This window comes from Lactuca saligna, chromosome 4, assembly GCF_052625555.1.
Source record: "Lactuca saligna cultivar CGN05327 chromosome 4, ASM5262555v1, whole genome shotgun sequence".
Taxonomy (NCBI): domain Eukaryota; kingdom Viridiplantae; phylum Streptophyta; class Magnoliopsida; order Asterales; family Asteraceae; genus Lactuca; species Lactuca saligna.
Window position 1 is genome coordinate 336,750,946 of NC_136420.1, and position 20,136 is coordinate 336,771,081.

A 20,136-nucleotide genomic window follows, 5' to 3' on the forward strand; every position below is an offset into this window, starting at 1 on the left:
TCACGAGATGTGGACTGGTAAAGTACCTAAACTAGACCACATCAAGATTTGGGGTTGCAAGGCTTTCGTGAGATGCGAGACTCATGATAAGCTCGAACCTCGAAGCAAGAGGTGTATTTTCATCGGCTACCCACAGCAATCCTTTGGTTACCTCTTCTACATACCTAGTGACAATGTGGTCTTTGTAGCAAGAAGAGGAGTCTTTCGAGAAAGAGAGTTTATAAGCTAAGGAGACAGTGGGAGGAAAATTGATCTTGAAGAAATTCAAGAGTCAAGTGGTGAAGGAACTTCAAACTCTAGCCCTCAACTTGAGGAGGAAACTCCTGTTGAGCCAATTGACGAATCTGTACCTTTGAGACGTTCCACGAGAGTTAGGAGTGCACCTGAGCATTACTATGGATTCCATATTACTGCAGAAGGTGAGACACTTATTAGTGATGGGACACTAGTAAGTCAAGATGACCCTAACAGCTACGAGGAAGCCATGGCAGGCCCCGAGTCTGCTAAATGGAAAGAGGCTGTGGATAGCGAGATACAATCCATGTATGACAATCAAGTTTGGAACTTGGTTGAAAATGTACCAGGTCGTAAGATGGTGGGGTGCAAATGGGTCTTCAGGAAGAAGACCAACATGGATGGTAAAGTACACACTTATAAGGCTAGACTGGTTGCAAAGGGCTTCTCTCAAATTCCTGGAGTGGATTATGATGAGACCTTTTCTCCGGTAGCCAAGATTAAGTCTATTCGGGTTCTATTAGCCATAGCCGCATTTCATGACTATGAAATTTGGCAAATGGATGTCAAAACCACTTTCCTTAATGGAAAGTTGGCTGAAGATGTTTTCATGAGTCAGCCAGAGGGTTTTGTCAGCAACGAGTACCCTAATAGAGTGTGTAAGCTTGAGAAATCCATCTATGGATTAAAGCAAGCACCTCGCAGATGGAATCTTTGCTTTGATGAAAAGGTCAAGGAATTTGGCTTTTCCAGGAGTGAAGATGAATCTTGTGTGTATGTCAAGGCTAGTGGGAGTATTGTTAGCTTTTTGGTATTGTATGTGGATGACATACTACTCATAGGAAACGACATTCCAACCCTGCAGGAAGTAAAGTCCTGGTATGGAAAGTGTTTCGCTATGAAGGACCTTGGTGAAGCTGCCTATATTTTAGGGATAAGGATCTTGAGAGATCGGAGTAAAAGACTAATTGGACTTAGTCAGAGTACCTACTTGGATAAGGTGCTGAAAAGATTCAGCATGCAAGACTCCAAGAAAGGAGAGTTACCCATCCAGAGTAACGCCAAATTGAGTAAGACACAAAGCCCTAGCACTGAGGCTGAGATAGCAGAAATGAGTCGAATACCCTATGCTTCAGCTGTAGGTTCCATCATGTATGCTATGACGTGTACTCGACCTGATGTAGCCTTTGCCCTGAGCATGGTTAGCAGGTTTCAGGGGAACCCTGGCAAGGCACACTAGACTGCGGTAAAGAATATTCTCAAGTACCTACGAAGGACTAAGGACTGGGTCCTTACCCTCGGTGGGAGTGATGACTTGAGAGTTGTAGGGTATAGTGATGCTAGCTTCCAGACTGATATGGATAATTTCCGCTCTCAGTCAGGCTGGGTCTTCACCCTAAATGGAGGAGCAATTTCTTGGAAGAGTTCCAAGCAAGAGACAGTGGCAGATTCTACTTGTGAATCAGAGTATATTGCAACGAGCGAGGCGGCAAAGGAGGCTATATGGCTAAAGAACTTCATCGGAGACCTTGGAGTTGTACCAGCTATTAAAGAGCCAATGGAAATTTTCTGTGATAGTGAAAGCGATGTTGCCTTACCAAGGAACCAAGGGATCACGGGAGATCCAGACACATCGACAGAAAATACCATTTTATTAGGCATCGAATAGAAGAAGGACTCCTCGTGGCAAAGAGGGTATCATCGGATGAGAACCCAGCAGATCCCCTCACGAAGGGACTGACTCGGGTTAATCATCTCCAGCATGCTCGGAGCATAGGGCTAAAGGATGATATTAGATTTAGTAGTTAGATAACCTCAAAATTTGTAAAGTGTAATTGACATTAGATGATGAATAAAAGGTGATTTATTTATGAGTAAAGTGTTGCTATCTCTTGTCAATCGTTTACTATATTTCTTTTGCATGTTTTAACTTCCAGAATAATTTTGTTTTGGTATAACATATTATTCAAACCTCCACAGTCGGTCATATGTCGGAAGTAGGTATGAATCAAGACTGTCATGATTGGTTGCAGAGGTCTAAGGTGTTAGACAAGGCTACAACAATCATGAGTGCTCATAAGTTCTGAGCATTGGACTCAACCCACGCTCACTGGAATCACTTCATGGAATTCTATCTCGAGTGATCGTGAGACGGTAATATCATATAAGTCTTCAAACCTAGAGATATGATTTGTTACTTCAAGTTGGTTATGCATTGATTGTACGAAAATGCATTGGTAACTCGATGTTATAAATCGTGCTCTTGTGTGTAATTCAATGAGTGGTAGAACAAACATATGAGTCGAAGTTTATCTGTTCCTTCTTGGATTCGAAGCTGATATTTGGGCCCCTCGATGATTTTGTTTTGACCCATGTATCGGGCCCGGTCAGAACTAAGTTGATGTGTTCAATTAAGTTCTTTGTCAAACAAATCGGAAATCGGGAAACAAACTGTTGGACAATAAGTAAGACATTGTTCCATGTATTTGTCAGACTGATATCTAGAACAGAGGATTATATAATCACTTATCTTAAATGGCGTACCATCATCTTCTCAGTTCCGAGAAACCTTGAAAAGAGCTACGATTGCCGATCGGTTCCTGAAGTCATACTTGCAGTAATAGTTATTAGACTTATCCAAGTGGGAGATTGTTGGATAAGGTGTCTAAGTCCATAACTATTTCTGGTATGTACTTGACCCGACCCGACATGGTCCATTTGGGTTGCATGGCAACATGCAATTGGATAGACTAAATGAGAGAAATAACACATGGAGATTATTAATAGATCATAAGTTCTAATATATTAATAATATTATTTGATTAGTTTGATCAAGAATTAATTTAGAATTAATTAAGTGATCAAAAGATAACTAATTAAATATATGGGTTGATTATGTAAATCATCCATATCTTGTATAGTGGGCTAAGAGGCTCCATGGATTATCAAGTTGGGTTCCACCCATAGGATGCTCCATGGGAGTTACAAACCCATGGGTCATGGAAATGAAGAGTCATGCCACATTAGGGTTTACATGGTGTAACCCTAGATGTGTCAACACTATATAAGGATCTCATTCTCCACCAAAATCGGCTACACTAAGGAAACAAGAGGGCTTGGCCGATTTCAAGAAGTGTGTATTCTCTCATAAGTTTTTCCAAGAGCATTTGGTGTTGTGTGAAGCATTTGAGGCATCACACTTGGGGTGCTAGGCTCATAAGGTTTCAAAGAACACAGGCAACAACAAGGTAAGTTATTCTATCTATCATTCAAGTTAAAAAAATTGTTCCCCATGTATGCTAGATAGGAATATAGCCTTGGAATTCAACTTTGCATGATAATTAGACAAACATAGATCCAAGGTTATTAGGGTTGCATGTACACTTAGGAAGTGTTAGAATGCTCAAAACCCATCAAGTTGACCTTGACCAGGACTTTGACCTGGACCAGGGTTGACTTGGTTGTCTTTCGGGGGTCAGTTAGGCTCAGTATTGCTTTGATATTGTTAGTTCGAGGAGCAAGGGGAGCAGGAGTTCAGTGAGTTGTTGGGCAGCAGCTAGTGAGATCATTAGCAAGTTCAACCAGTGCAGGTGTGTTTCCCTTTGTGTGAATGGGTCTAAGGCCACAATGTCGGCCCATGTAGTTATGAGTAGAAGACCCGGGGGTTAGCCCTAGGCACAATATGCTAGTATGATTTTCAGGACGAGGTCCCTTAATAACGGGTGGGTGCCCAAGGATTTGTTTATATGATAGTTTATACTTGTTTTCTGTGTGATACATGTATGTGCCTGGTAGGGAGGTGAGTGTGGGCGAGGTCCCGTATCTCACCAATAGCAGAGTTTGGATGGTGTTCCATATCTCATTAGTAGCAGAACAGGGGCGAGGCCCAAGCTAGAGAAGGAGTGAGAGTGGGCTGGGCTCGGCCCGTATCTCACTACTAGTAGTAGCGTGGACGGGGTTCCATGACTCATCAGTAGTAAGACAAGGGCGAGGCCTAGGATAGGCGAGGCCTTCGGACAGGATCAGTCGTATGAGTTTAACTTATGTGTTGTGATATGTTATATGATATTATTAGTTGGCGGGAAAGGCCCTGTGATATGTGTATGTGTTATTATTTGTTGGTGGGCGGGGCCCTGTGACAGGCGAGGCCTAAGTAAATCAGATATGTATCCGAGCGGGGCTCGAAGCCAGGCTGGGCTCGAAGCCAGGCGGGGCCTGGAGCGGCGGGGCCGTTGTAGCGGGCGAGGCCCGAGGTAGGGGCGAGGCCCAAGATAGCTGGCGTGGCCCAGTATGTGCAGTATGTGGTTATGCATGGTATGTGGTAGGGTGGGGAACTCACTAAGCTTCGTGCTTACGGTTTTCAGTTTTGGTTTCAAGTACTTCCGGTAGCAGAGGGAAGAGCTCGGGGTGATCGCACGGCACACACCATAGATTAGATAACCTGGGAATGTTTACTCTGATAATGAACATGTGTTTTGAAAACTTATACTCAGATTATGTTTTGGAATGATGACTTTGCTTAAAGTAATGTTTTATTAAAAGAAATATTTGGTCTGGAATTTTGGGTCGTTACAAATATCCTTGGGAGTAGCAGAAGACTCATCAATGACCTTTAGGTCCTTGTCAAGGACATATTCATTGTCCTCATTGTGCATGACCATCCTAATGTTCCTAATCCAATCATTGAAGTTAATTCCATCGAAGATGACTCTCCACAAAGGTTCATGAGAGAGAAGGAGTCAGTTGGTTTGAGCCAGAAGCATTGTTGGAAGACATCTGAAAAAGAGGAAAAGACAATGCTTGATTAGATATAGAGTCCTTAATATAACAACCAAAATGAAATATTAAGGTTAGGACCCAACACAACATTTTACAATTTGGAAGAGGGATGTCGTAATCCAAGTTGCAAAATATTTGAAGGTAGGTAGATGATGATTTACCAATTTGCACCATGATAAACGAAATTGATTTATTTGGTTTTAGATGAATTGAAATTCCTAGATTCTTTTGAGACTCATTGAACTTTTCAATGGCATGTTTAAATCTCGATTATGCCCTTCAAGTTTGTGACTGGGACACCGAGGATCACAAAAAAGGTGTGAATAACCATACAAATATACTTGGTACTCTTAATGTTATTTATCACTTAATCTATGTGCCAGTTAACCACACACGCTCCATCGATCTATGACAAACATTAAACTACCCTTTGCCACCCTTACTAGTCTGTGTTAGAGTGTCAGTTAACACCACACGCTCCACTAACGACTTGGTAAGGTGCAAAGTGTAACTTCATGGGTTAGCATCAATTTCACACTTTCCTAAAGTAACTAAGATTGGGAATTATAAAAATATTTAGTTACTTTATAATTATCATTATACTTAATGAGAATTAATGTCCTATCCTACCCGTTTGGCTAACGACCCTCCACCAGTCAAGGAAGCGGTGGGTGAGAGTGGACACCCATTAAACCACCATTTTATATGCAGTAACCTTATACCCCTCTTATAGACTGGCTTCGTGAATGATGCCTACTAACGGTAAGACTAACTTGTTCTTACACACACACACACACACACACATATATATATATATATATATATATATATATATATATATATATGTTATTAAACTTACAATAATATAATAGTATAAGACTTGAATTTAAACTTTTAAAACTTTAGGGTTTGGAATTAAAGTATTAATGTGTGACTTTACAAATTCCAAAACTTGAGGGCAAGTTTTGAAACTCTTCAAAACTTTTCAACTTCATAACATATGAGTTTAATGGTTTTTTAAAACGAGAATCTTCATTTTTCTGTAACCTATGACTCTTAATGATTCATTTAAATGAAAAACTTTTGGAATTCCATAACTTGAGGACAAGTTATGGAGTCCATTAAAATCATCAAGATCATCAAAAAAACTAACAAGCATGTTCAAGTTCTTGATTAAACTCATATAAGCAAGGTAATTCAAATCAAAAAAATTCCATGTAATTAGACTAATCATATAAACTAATACAAAACATGAAATTTTGATAATCACCTTTCAAATGGATGAGCATGATCATTACCATATCTTAAAAAACATATTTTGATGATTCAAAATAGTTTGGGGTAATGATCCTATCCATTTGGGGCAAAAACATCGTTTTTCTGCACTCTGCCTGGCCAACTCGGCAAGTCCATGAACTAGACTCATCCAGTTTTTCATTTTATACATGGACTCGTCGAGTCCATCAGTGGACTCTAGTTCATCAGTCAGAATGCATACAACTCAATTTTATTCAACTTCAAACAACAAGTAGCATCAACTATAATTGAAAACAAACCTGGCTCTAATACCACTGAAGGGTTTTGAGCATTCTAACACTCCTAAAGTGTACATGTAACCCTAAATACCTTAGATCCATGTTTTCTATATTATACATGTAAAATTTATTTTCCAAGGTATTACGCTAACTAGTATATAAAACTTTGATACATGGGTAATAAAACAACTTTGATAACATACCTTTTGGTGTAGCTTGTTGCTTGGAGCTTTAAGAGTCTAGCACCAATAATGTGAATGCCTCAAGTGGAATCACTAATCACCACTAACACTTGGAAACTTGGAAGAGGATTCTTCAACTCACTAAAATCGGCCACACTCTTGTGTATACTCTAGGTGCCAATTTCTAGAACCAAAGGGCTTCTTATAGAGTGTGGTTACATTAGGGTTACACCATGTAAACCCTAATGTGCATGAATTTGCACATTCCTCCTGATCCATAGGTTTTAACCTTCATGGAGTATCCATGGGTCACCACATGGGTTAAGCCCAACATAAGGAATCATGGATCATTAGCCACATTATAAGAATGAATGATTAACACAATCAATCCCTATATATTTAATTAGTCTCATTTGACCACAAAATTAATTCCAAATTAATTATTGATAAATACTAATTAAATAATATGATTTCATATTAATATATTACAACTTATAATATATTAATAAATCATACATATCCTCTTCTCAAAAGTCCAAATTGTTCTGATGAAGTGCAAGCTAAATGAACCATGCTAAATCGGGTCAAGTACATACCAAATATAGTTATGGAGTTAGAAACCTTATCCAACATGGCTATCATATCATCCAAGGTTGGCCACGCCTAAAAACTGTCATATTTTCGAATGTTAGCTCTCACCATATCATGGTACCGGGTTTTCTTCACCTCCTCATCACCCACGTACTGAGGCACCAACAAGGCCCTCTCCCTAAACTTAGCGGTAATCTATGTCAGTGTCTTTATAGTCTGTCTCATATTCAAAAACTCTCTGGCCAGCTGCTGAACCTCCACAGCTGGCGCAAACTCGATTTGGAACCTGGCCACAAAATCCGACCAGGTCATGGCCTCAATGGCTGGGGCTACCAAAGTATCAACGACTGCCTCCCAATAGCCTCTAGCATGATCCCTCAAACACCCAACAACAAACCTGACCTTCGAACCCTCAGGGCAGAAGCACGTCATCTGTGCAGACTCCATGTCCGCAATCCATTTCCTAGCTACAATAGGGTCCTTCACCTCATAGAATTCTGGTGCCCCGCATCCCCTGAAATCCTTGAAGGAGAGCATACGAGTCCTAGTCTGTTCAGGTGCCATGTCACTCCTGAATGCCCTAAGTTAGTCCTCCATCATCTCAATGATACCTTCCTTGATCAACCGGAAAACCACCGGGGTCTCCTTAAGGATGCCTCTCGTAATATCGGATGCATTGAACTCATACATTCCATCATCAATTAGCTCGAAACTCGTACTGGAACCAGACCTTGACCCTGAACCTCCTGCTTCGTGATGTGTTACCACCATTTTGAAACAAAACAAACAATCATCATGGTCAAGCATAACATCGAGAGGTCTCACACTCTGCCACTCTTGGTTCCCCGCAGCTCCCTAAGATTCAAGTATAAATCCTCTGCTTTTAGTAGTATGGGCCCATACTCCCTTCCAAATCTATCCATACTTTTCCATTGGTTTACTAAAGCCGCCTCCTATCCATATATACAATTCTCAACCAATAACTCCTGGCACTAATCTCTTCCTAGGCTTTCCCTAGGGTAATCTCCGACCCACTCTCTGCCATCAATTGCATAAGAAGTCCCTACTAACTCGCGAATACCATGACATATTACTAAGACCACATAATTCTTCGAAGAGAGGTCCGACCCTAAAACGGTTGACTCAAGTAAGAGCTGCGAAATACGGCTAGACCTAACCTTCTGAAATTATTTAGTCCTCGTAATATGTAACTTAATGTATTCGTTTACTAGTTAATTAAAGATAACTAGGACACCTAAAAGCACAAAGCAAGCAATATTCGAGCTTTGAGTAGCCAAAACCAAGAATATTCTAAATAAACAATCGTATCTCTTGACTAATCAGTACTAGCATACATTTCAACAAGCACATTCAGTAGGCATACAAGGCATACTTCCTAGATACTTAGCCCTAATCTAGCATGTAGCTCAACAAGCACATACAGTCAGCATACAAGGCATCCTTCTTAAATCCTTAGCCCTAATCTAGCATTCAGTTCACATTTTCATACTTCATATCATAACATAACATATATGGTATCTTGGGGAAAACTTACTTGAGGTCGGCCGATTGCATGCATTACACACTTTGTTCTTCATTTAAAACCCTTATTTAATTTTCAAAAAAATTATTTTTCTTATAAAAATCTCTCAAATCCTCGATTTGAGTCCAGACACCCCCAAAGGTGTGTCCGAATTCCGTCAAACCAAGGCTGTGATACCAACTTGTAACATCCCAGAATTTAAGACAAAAAATTTCATTTTTAATTAAGGTATTACAAAACCAGTAGTTCAAAACATTCATAATATCATCCATGTCGAAACCCAATATGTCACTAATCAAAACATGTCATCGTAAAATAGCATTAGATTATAACTCCCAAAGATCTCATGTGCGAAAACCATGGTGTGATGTGTTTCAATCATGTCGCCTACTTTCCCTTCGAAGAAGAGGTACCTGAAACCAAAGCTAAAACCCATAAGCACAAAGCTTAGTGAGTTCCCCCATCATACCACATAACATATAACAAATACATTGCCAAGCATATTTGGGTGCTGCCCCCTCCCCCTTGGTCTATTTCAACCGTATACTGCCGAGCATATATGGTTGCTTGCCTCCCCTTCGTTCTATTTTAGTCAGATATTACCGAGCATATCTGGGTGCTGACCTCCCATTCGGTCTATTTCAACCGGATACTTTCGAGCATATCTGGGTGCTGGCCTCCCCTTTGGTCTATTTCAACGAATATTGGGTCTATTTTACCCCTACCACTACCACATAATATTGTAGCAAGTAAGAACATAAAACATAATAGATAGTGGCAAGACAAACAATTATCACAAAGACAATCATCTCTACTACAACAACTACTAGTGGGACAACAGTGGTGCCTTCGACCTACTCATACGGGAAGGTAAGTCACCTCAACTGTGTGTGTCGAAATCGTACTCCTCGGATGGCTTGGGACTCCTCTCCCTAAAACATAGCAAGTCCTTTAGTTAGTTATTGGGACTAAGTACAACTACCTTATGGCCCATCTTCTAATTTATGCGCTAATGAAAGGTTCCCTAGTCCTTGCCCTAATGGGCCTTTTCTCCCAAGGCCCAATCCATAATAAATTTGTGGCCCAAGTCCATTACTTTAAAATTTAAGGCCCAATAAGGATAAACACCATAAATCCTAGTCCTAGGCCCAGAGGCCTTACTCCACAGTAAGCTACGAGGGTCATAAATCTAGGCCCACCCAAAGCCCGAAAAATGATGTAACCATTCTGTATGCGTACGCACATCGTACCTAGCACGCACACCTAACATACGCTGGTCTTGACCGCTTCGGGGAGGTTGACCCAGTACGCGCAGTGTACTAGGGGGTACACCCGGCGTACTGGTCAGTTTCCTTAGAGCTTCGTTTGTGACTTAATCCATTAAGTCTTAACGTCCAAAACATTTATCCAAGTCTTTTAAGACATCCTAAACCATAAAGTTATAAACTTTATGTCTTTGTATGCATGGATGGGGGTTAATACATGATTTAAGTCCTTAAACATACTTTGTGACCATCTAACACTTGCATGGATGTAGCTTAAATATCTGATTTTTATGGTTCTAAACACCTTCAAGAGTTAAAAAGGACAACTCATTTGGATAGGATCTTCTAAAACTCAAAGGACCTCAAATATGGGACCAAAATGTAACATAAAACACCCCAAAACTAGATCTAATCATGGAATGATCAAGTTTAGAGATTTATACCTCTAATGGGTCAGAAATGATGCCAAACTTCTGGATCTACAAGCCTTCTCCAAGCTCTTGCTCTTCCTTCAAGCATCTTCTTCTTCAAAACCACCAAAATGTTCAAAGTGAGCTCAAGATACATGCAATGGGTTTAGGGTTCGATTTGGGCACTAAGGGGACAAGGGAGGCTGAGAGGATAAGGGTTTTGAAGGTTATTAGTTGTTTAAATAGTAGGAAAACCATAAATTTTAGAGTTTACATCTGGTTACCCTACGACCAGCATACACATGGGTACGCCCAGCGTACGCATGGGGGATCCCCGATCCACACATCGTGCATGTACGCCATGCGTACATCGTGTACGCCCAACATATGCTCTGCCCAAAAAAGAATCAATATTTAATAATTATTACTTGAATAAAAGCAATAGAATACTTGATAAATCTCGGACGTTACATAAGTTTTGTTCAAACTCAATTCTCCACAAAACCTAACGTATTTCAAAGTGATAGTGGCACATAGTTTCTCAATTATCAGGTTCATACTCTCTTTCTTAAGAATAGAACTCATCATCGAGTAGAATGTGCCTACACACCTCAACAAAAGGGTAGAGTTGAAAGAAAACATTGACATATTACTAAAAGTAGGCTTGCCATGCATTTCAATGCCCATGCACTTGTTTTTTTGGGTTGATGCTTTTGTGTCGTCTACATATATTATTAATCGTTTACCCACGAGGTACTTGACTATAAGTCTCCTTTTGAGCTTATCTTTAAATCTTCACCAAACTATGATACTTTCCAGGTGTTTGGCTGTCGTGTGTTTCCTTAGGTCAAGAATTATGCTTCACATAAGTTGGATCCTTGAAGTGTAAAATGCATTGTTGTTTGTTATGACACTCAATATAAAGGCTATCTTTCTCTAGATTTGGCTACATCTTGGATTTATAGAACTTGCCAGGCTCCATTTGATGAAACTACTTTTCCTTTTTCTGGTCATGTTGAACCCATCGACCTTTCCACTTTACTTTTCTCAAGTTATTGTGATGGTTCGTCGATTCCCGCCACCAAATCTACAACTCATCATTCTGGACCAGCCTCTACCGATCAACCCCCTTCTCATTTTATTGGGCCTACCAATGTTTTAGAGTCAAATGGGCCAGCCCATACAACTTCTTCTACATTTGGGCCACATGTTTCCACCAACATAAGTTCTCTTGGTTCATCACCCGACTACTCCTTATTCCACAATTCAGCTGACTCCACGGTTGCTTCTACTCCTTTGTCTACTGCTCTTGCTCAATCTCTTTCTAATCATCTGATGCTTACTCGAGGGAAAGTTGGAACTACAAAGCCAAATTCGAAATATGTTGCTAAAATTTTCTTCTCTCAAGCACAATCCCCTTCATATTGCTCTTTTGTACAAAAAAGATCCTTGTGGTTTTATAAGTGTTGTTAAATATCCCAAATGGTTATTTTCCATGAAAGAAGAAATGCATGCTTTGAAATCTAATCAAACTTGGGTTTTAGCTCCTAGACCCACTGGTTCGAATGTTGGTTGTTCTAAATGGGTATTTCGGATGAAATATAATTTTGATGGATCTCTTAATCGATTTAAGGCACATCTAGTTGCCCAAGGATTTACAAGAGTACTCGGTCTTGATTACTCTTTGAATTTTAGTCTGGTTGTGAAAGCTTCCATTGTTCGAATAGTTTTATCCTTAGCAGTAATGGTCCCTTCATCAACTAGATGTTAAAAACGCCTTTTTAAATGGTCATCTCTCAGAGTCTGTATTTATGGAACAACCCCTGGATTTCTTGATCCTACTTTTCCTAAGCATGCATCTTGCCTACAGAAAGCCTTGTATGGCCTTAAACAAGCTCCATGTGCATGCTTCTAATGACTGAGTTCTCTTTTATCTACCCTCGGGTTTGTTTTCAGTAGTTCTGACACTTCTCTCTTTGTTTACAAAAAAGACACATGTACTCTTTATCTTTTGGTTTATGTTGATGACCTTATTCTTACAGGCAATAAACATATATTATTACCTCTTATAATTCACGCTTAAATTGTGAATTTGCAATTAAAGATCTAGGCAACTTGAGTTACTCTCTTAGTCTTGTGGTGGTTTATACAAATGATGGGATTTTCCTTAGTCAAGCTAAATTTGCTCATGATATTATTACTAGAGCCATCTTATTGTGCTCTAAACTTGTTTCTATGCTTCTTTCCAGCTCTGAATATCTCACAAGCTCCGGTACTCCCTTTCATGATCCTACTATATATCGCTCTATGGCTGGTTATTTGCAATATCTTACCATTACATGACCTGACTTGTACTATGTCGTCAATAAAGTGAGTCATTGTTTCAATGCTCCAACTATTGATCACTTTCAGGCTGTTAAACGAACTTTTAGGTATGTCAAGGGTACTCTTTCCTATGGTTATCTTTCCGGCATTCTACCAAACGAAGCATCATTGGTTATTCTGATGTTGATTGGGCTCATTGTATTGAGACACAACATTCTACATATGGATATTCTATTTTTCTTTGATGAAATCTTATATCTTTGAGTGCTAAAAACAACCTATTATCTCTCGATCTAGCTGTGAATCTAAGTATCGTGACATGGCCAATACAGCTTCTGAGATTATATGAGTAACTCATCTTCTACGAGAGCTTCATGTCTTACCTCCTGATCGTCCCACTCTTCTTTGTGATAATCAGAATGCCGTATTTCTCAGTCAGAATCGATTTTCTTATAAACGAGCCAAGCATATTGATACTGATTACCATTATGTTCGAGAGCTTGTTGCCTCTGGTAAATTACTCACCGGGTTTGTTCTTACTCGTTTGCAAGTGGTGAATATTTTTACCAAAAGTCTTCCAAAGCTATTGTTTGAACATTTATGTCACAAGATTTTTATTGGACCACCATCCATGCTCTTGGAGGGGGTGGGGGCATTAGTGATAATGATACAACCGGAGTTACATAGCATTATCCCGTAAATATTCGTGTCATGTATAGTTGAACTTAGGGATAAATATTTTCAAATGTATTTTGTATTATCTGTAATTATATATATATATATATATATATATATATATATATATATATATATATATATGACAGTCCTCTCCACGATTGCGTTAAGAGTTACAAACATTACAAACACTATCAATATTACTATAATTTTGATTGATCTGATACTTAAAGGTGAACCACATTATATATTTGGAGAAAACATCATCAATATTAACTTTAATTTTGATTGGTCTACACTTGAAGGTGAACCACATAATGTATTTGGAGAACATGTGTTGATTGATCTTTCATGACTATGATGGAAATAAGCGTAAGGAAGGGTCGATGATTTAACTATATAAGTAAAAGTATGGCTGGAATGAGTACATGTGTCTAAATAAGTTGAACCTATTGAATAAATAGAAGGTATATGAAAGGTTGATTGTTGATCTGTATATATGTTAGTAATTATTCTAGAGGTTAAACGTGTATGAACCATTTTGAAACAAGGTGGTCCACATAAAACAAATGTAACTGTTAGCCTAATAAGATTTTGGGCTTTATTTTATATTGGGTTTTATGATTGGTCCTTTTCGCTAGGAAACGCTAATTAGCTTGTCTATATATTATGTCTTTCCCTTTCATTGTATTTGTACTTCTTTTTGTTAATAATACAAAACCCTAGTCATTATATGTCTTTCACTTGTTAGTTTACATGGTATCAAAGCTCGGTTAATTATATGTACTTTTTCGTTTTTGGGGGCGAGTTACTGTTCATCGGCACTGCTCACCGGCTACTGTTCACCTGCGATTACTGTTCACGATCACTTCTCACAAGTGATTACTGTTCAACACGATTACTATTCACGACGATTGTTCATTACTGTTCACGGTTACTGTTCATCGCACTGGTCATCAGTACTGTTCACGTGCACTATTCATTGCAACCATTGCAATTCTTGGGTATGCTTTTCTTGCTTGTTTCTGTATTCGGTTTGGTTTGATTTGTTCATTATGTCGGTTTTGAGGGTTTCGTTTCATCTAGCTTTGTTGATTTCGAGATCTTGATCGTTTTTGCTGCTACTCGTATTTACTGTTTGACTGATATTGAAATATGGCCCCAAGAGATGATTCTCTTTAGTACATTAGTATTCAACTTGATGGCAAAAACTATGCCTATTGGAGTTATTTTACGAAAAAAATTCTTGCGGGGTAAGACTATGTGGGGGATTGTTACAGGTGCTAAGAAGAAACCATCAAATGAAAAGGCCGACAATTATGCGACCTTACTGGATTCATGGGAGACTGATAACTCCAAGATCATTACTTGGATTAATAATTCTGTCATCCATTCTATTGGTACTTAGTTGGCAAAGTATGAAACGACAAAGGAGGTTTGGGATCACTTGGCTAGGTTGTATACTAAGTCTAACTTTTCAAAGCAGTATCAGTTAGAGTTTGATATTCGAGCCCTCCAACAGAACAATCTCAGTATTTAGGAATTTTATGCAGATATGTCGAATTTTTGGGATCAGTTAGCTTTTACAAAACTTGATGTGTTGAAGGCTTTTTAAGCCTTATATTGATAGAATGGAAGAGAAACGTTTGGTTCAGTTCTTGATGGCATTACGTTCAGATTTTGAAGATCTGCGTGGATCAATCTTGCATCGTACACCTCTTCCCACCATTGATTCAGTTATTCACGAGTTGATTGCTGAAGAAACTCGTATAAAGGCCCATGCTAACAAAGCTCCTAAGACAGCCACTCTTGCTGTCTTTGCTGTTCCACAACGACCCCAATCTTCAAACCAAAATCATCCAATAGTTGCATTTGATGAGTGTGCTTTCTTTAAGAAGAAGAACCATTGAATGGAAAATTGTCCTTTGTTGACAAGCAAGGGAAATCAGCAACAACAACAAACAAGATCACCAACACAGTCTCAGTCTTCACAGCAGAACAAGTTTTCTAGACAGTCACGTCCCTCATTTTCATCTTTTAGACCACCACAATATGCTGCTGCTACACCTTCAGTTGAGAATAAAACATATTTCACACCACCGTCAGCCTTGGATTCACAGATTGTTGAGCAGTTCAGACAGTTCTTAGCTTCCAATTGAACCGCCATGTCAGATTCCATGTCTCATTTAGGTCTGTCATCATCCAACATGTCAGGTGTTCCTTCATCCTTGTGGATATTGGATTCTAGTGCATCTCATCACATATCACCACATTTTTCATATTTTGCTTCATTATCTTCTCGTACACCTCTATCTGTTATGTCTGCTAGTGCTACACCCATGTCAGTAGAGGGTGTTGGTTATATTGATACTTTTTATATATCTTTAACAGATCTGCATTACATTCCTACACTTGCTTTGAATCTTGTATCGGTCAGTCAGTTGTGTAAATTTGGCTGTTGGGTCTTCTTTTATGATTCATTCTACTGTGTACAGGACACTCGGTCTCTGAGGGTGACTGGGATAGGTTGTAGACTTGGGGAGCTTATGTCTTGGAGCAGCTACATGTTGTTGATGTTGCTGCATCTAGTGTCGATTTGTCGTCTTTTCATTTAAACCCTTCATCGTCTCTTTTTTTATCTTTTGCATTCTTGTTTGGTACATGTGTCAGCGTCTCATTTACATTTTTTGGTTTCCACTGGTGTGTTAGGCTCTTTGAAATTTGATGATATTTATGATTTTTGTGGTTGTAAATTGGGAAAATTTTCTGCTTTACCGTTTAATAAAAGTGTCACTCGTTCTGTTACTCCCTTTGATATTGTGCATTCTATGATCACCTCTAAATCAGGAGCTAACTATTATGTTTCATTCATTTATGATTACACTCGTTATACATGGGTTTGTTTTATGAAGCGCAAGTCTGACTTTTTCACCACATATAGTGAATTCAGAGCTCTTTTCAAGACTCAAAACTCTGCTATTATAAAATGTTTTTGGTGTGATCTGAGAGGAGAATTTACCTTCAATGATTTTAAACAATTATTGCATCTGATGGCTTCCAGATCCTTACTACTCTCTACTCAAGTTCCCAATATGTTTTGAGGAAAAGCTGTTCATACCGCCAGTTATGTTATTAATCACATTCCTACTGCATACACTTCGGAGAAGTCTCCTTATGAAATGTTGTTTGGACAACTCCCAAATTATTCTTCATTACGAGTGTTTGCGTGTACATGTTTTGTCTTGAAGCCTCATGTAGAGAGAGATAAGTTAACTTCAAAATTATCTCTTTGTGTTTTTCTAGGATATGGTATTGGTCAGAAAGGTTATTGGTGCTATGATCCTTCAAATCAAAAACTATATGTATCTCGCAATTTCACCTTTTTGGAGCATATTCCATTCTATAGCATTCCTATTCAGTTACATGATGCAACCCGAGAAGAGCTTCGTACTATTGATCCGGTTAGCATTGACATTGTTGATTCACCACATGTCACTGATCCACCACTTGTTGCTGATCCACCACATACGACTGATCCAACACCTATCGTTGATCCTTTGCCTGCAAATCATCATGACCCCCCTCCATTGAGGCCTTATTGTAATAAGAAGTCCACAAAACATTCTGAATTTGTCTATTTCTCTTACTCACTGGCTTTTGCCTCTTTTATTGCTAATGTACATCATCTCTCTGAGCCAACATCCTACAAAGAGGCCGTTTCTGATCCCCTTTGGCAGACTGCTATGACTGAGAAACTAGCAGCTCTTTATCAGACTCATACATGGGATCTGGTTCCGCTTCCACCCATAAAACACACGATTGGTTTCCGTTGGGTTTATAAAATCAAAAAAAACTCTGATGGATCCGTTGAGCATTATAAAGCCAGTCTTGTTGCGAAAGGGTACGCGCAAAAGTATGGTATGGATTATGACGAGACGTTTGCTCCTGTTGCAAAAATGACGATTGCTTGCACATTTATTGAAGTTTCTTCCATTCGCCAATGGAAGATTTATTATATGGATGTCAAGAATGCATTCTTGAATGGTGATCTTCATGAGGAAGTATACATGTCTCTCCCTGGTATTGCTCACTAACCAGGTGAGGTTGTCGACTTCGGAAGGCTCTATATGGCCTCAAATAAGCCCCTCATGCTTGGTTTGAGAAATTTTCTATGGTGATTACTTCTCTTGGTTTTCAACCAAGTAACCATGACTCGGCTCTATTTATTCGATGTACGAATGCAGGTCAGATTATTCTTTCCTTATATGTAGATGACATGATTATTACTGGTGATGATCATGATGGTATAGAGTCTTTAAAGCGTGATTTGGCTCACCGTTTTGGTATGAAAGACTTGGGATTGCTTCATTATTTCTTGGGGATTAAAGTTACTCAATCTCCAAAGGGTTATCTTTTATCTCAAACTAAGTATGTTTTAGATTTGTTTAAACGTGCACGACTCAAGGATAATCGAACAGTTGATACGCCTATAGAGAGTAATCCAAAGTACTCTCCAATTGATGGTGTCAAATTATCATATCCAAGCCTTTATCGTACCATTGTTGGGAGTTTGGTTTACCTGAATGTCACTAAACCGGATATTGCTCATGCAGTTCATGTGGTTAGCCACTTTGTCACTGCTCCTACTACTGTTCATTGGGGAGTTGTTCTTCGTATTTTGAGATATTTATGTGGTACTCAGTTCCGCACTCTTATGTTTCCATCTTCTTCCTCTCTTGAGCTGCATGCCTATAGTGATGCAAATTGGGATAATGATATTTATGATCGTAAGTCTACTACTGGGTATTGTGTTTTTCTTGGAGATTCATTGATATCATGGAAAAGAAAGAAACAAGATGTTGTTTCTCGATCTTCTACAGAATCTGAGTATTAAGCCATGGCTATCGCCACTTGTGAGATTTTTTGGTTGAGATGGCTTCTTGCAGATATGGGCATTCACATCTCTTAGTTTACCACTTTGTATTGTGATAACGAGAGTGCGATAATGATTGCCAAGAATTCAATGTTTCATGAGCGCACAAAGCACATTGATATTGACTGTCATTTCACACATCATCATCTCCAGAAGGGCACTATCTCCCTTCCTTATGTTCCTTCCTCTTTGCAGATTATTGATATTCTTACAAAGCCGTTGACTGCTCCTCGATTCCATTTTATGTCTGACAAACTCTCAATACTTATTGTTGTTGCATTGTGAGTTTGAGGGGGGGATGTTAGCCTAATAAGATTTTGGGCTTTATTTTATATTGGGTTTTATTATTGGGATTTTTCTCTAGAAAACCCTAATTAGCTTGTCTATATATTATTTATTTCTCTTTCATTGTATTTGTATTTCTTTTTTATAATAATACGAAACCCTAGTTGTTATATGTTTTTCACTTGTTAGTTTGCACTAACAACTTATATACACATAAACACATTGCAAATTCTTAGCATGTCTTTAGCAAATTGTATTAAGTAGTGCATTGGAAACATTTGCATGGGAAACAATCACATTTCACAAAAGTACATCAGTAAGGCCATGGGGTATGGTCACAATATATTTACTAGAAAAGTGATGCCACGTATGCGCCACATCACACCCCACTATATGTTCACCACACATTCACTAGCCTTGAAAATGGTTATCACTATACATTGTTTATATATATATATATATATATATATATATATATATATATATATATATAGGCTTACGGAATATGTGGCTGTTATGTACCTAATATTAGGTATAGAACCATAAAAAAACCACATCCTTTTAACAAAATGCAATCAAATCTATCTACCGTCTTTCTTCTATCCTATATTAGATAAGATTATAGGGTTTGTACATATTTTTTTGGAGTTTAAAATATTTAATTTTGCACCACAAACCATGTATAAGAATATATTATCTAGTACTTATGAGCCTTCATATTCAAATTTAATATAGAAACCTATAGTGAAAGACTAAAATTATTCATTAAAAACTCAATAAATTTCTTTTCATAACACATCAAAAAGAACCATGCAAGTATACATATAGTAGGTATCAAAGAAAGTTATGAAGCCTACTAGAGGTCTAATATAAACAACACATCTGAAATATATAGATGTTGTGATTAAATTATGAAATCCGGAATAATATGAACTCAACAGTAAGAATCTAATAATAAAAAAATTGTGTTTTTTTTTAATAAAAATGAAGTTAATTTTAATGGTTCCATACTTAATATTAGATATATGACAGCCACATATTCATTTTTCGCTATATATATATATATATATATATATATATATATATATATATATATATATATATATATATATATATATATATATATATATATATATATATATATATAGATTAAAACTATAATAAAAATCTAAATTAATAACATAATTAGATATTTCATATGAAATAAAAAAACATAAAACATAAAATTTCAAACCTAGATTCCGAATTTTAATAAAAAATAAAACTTGAAACCTAAATAACTAAAAACCATAGAAATTAAACATAAATTTTAAAATGTTAAAACCTAAAATCCATGATTTTCCCGAACTTCTTGTTGAATTTTCAGAAACGCGGTTAAA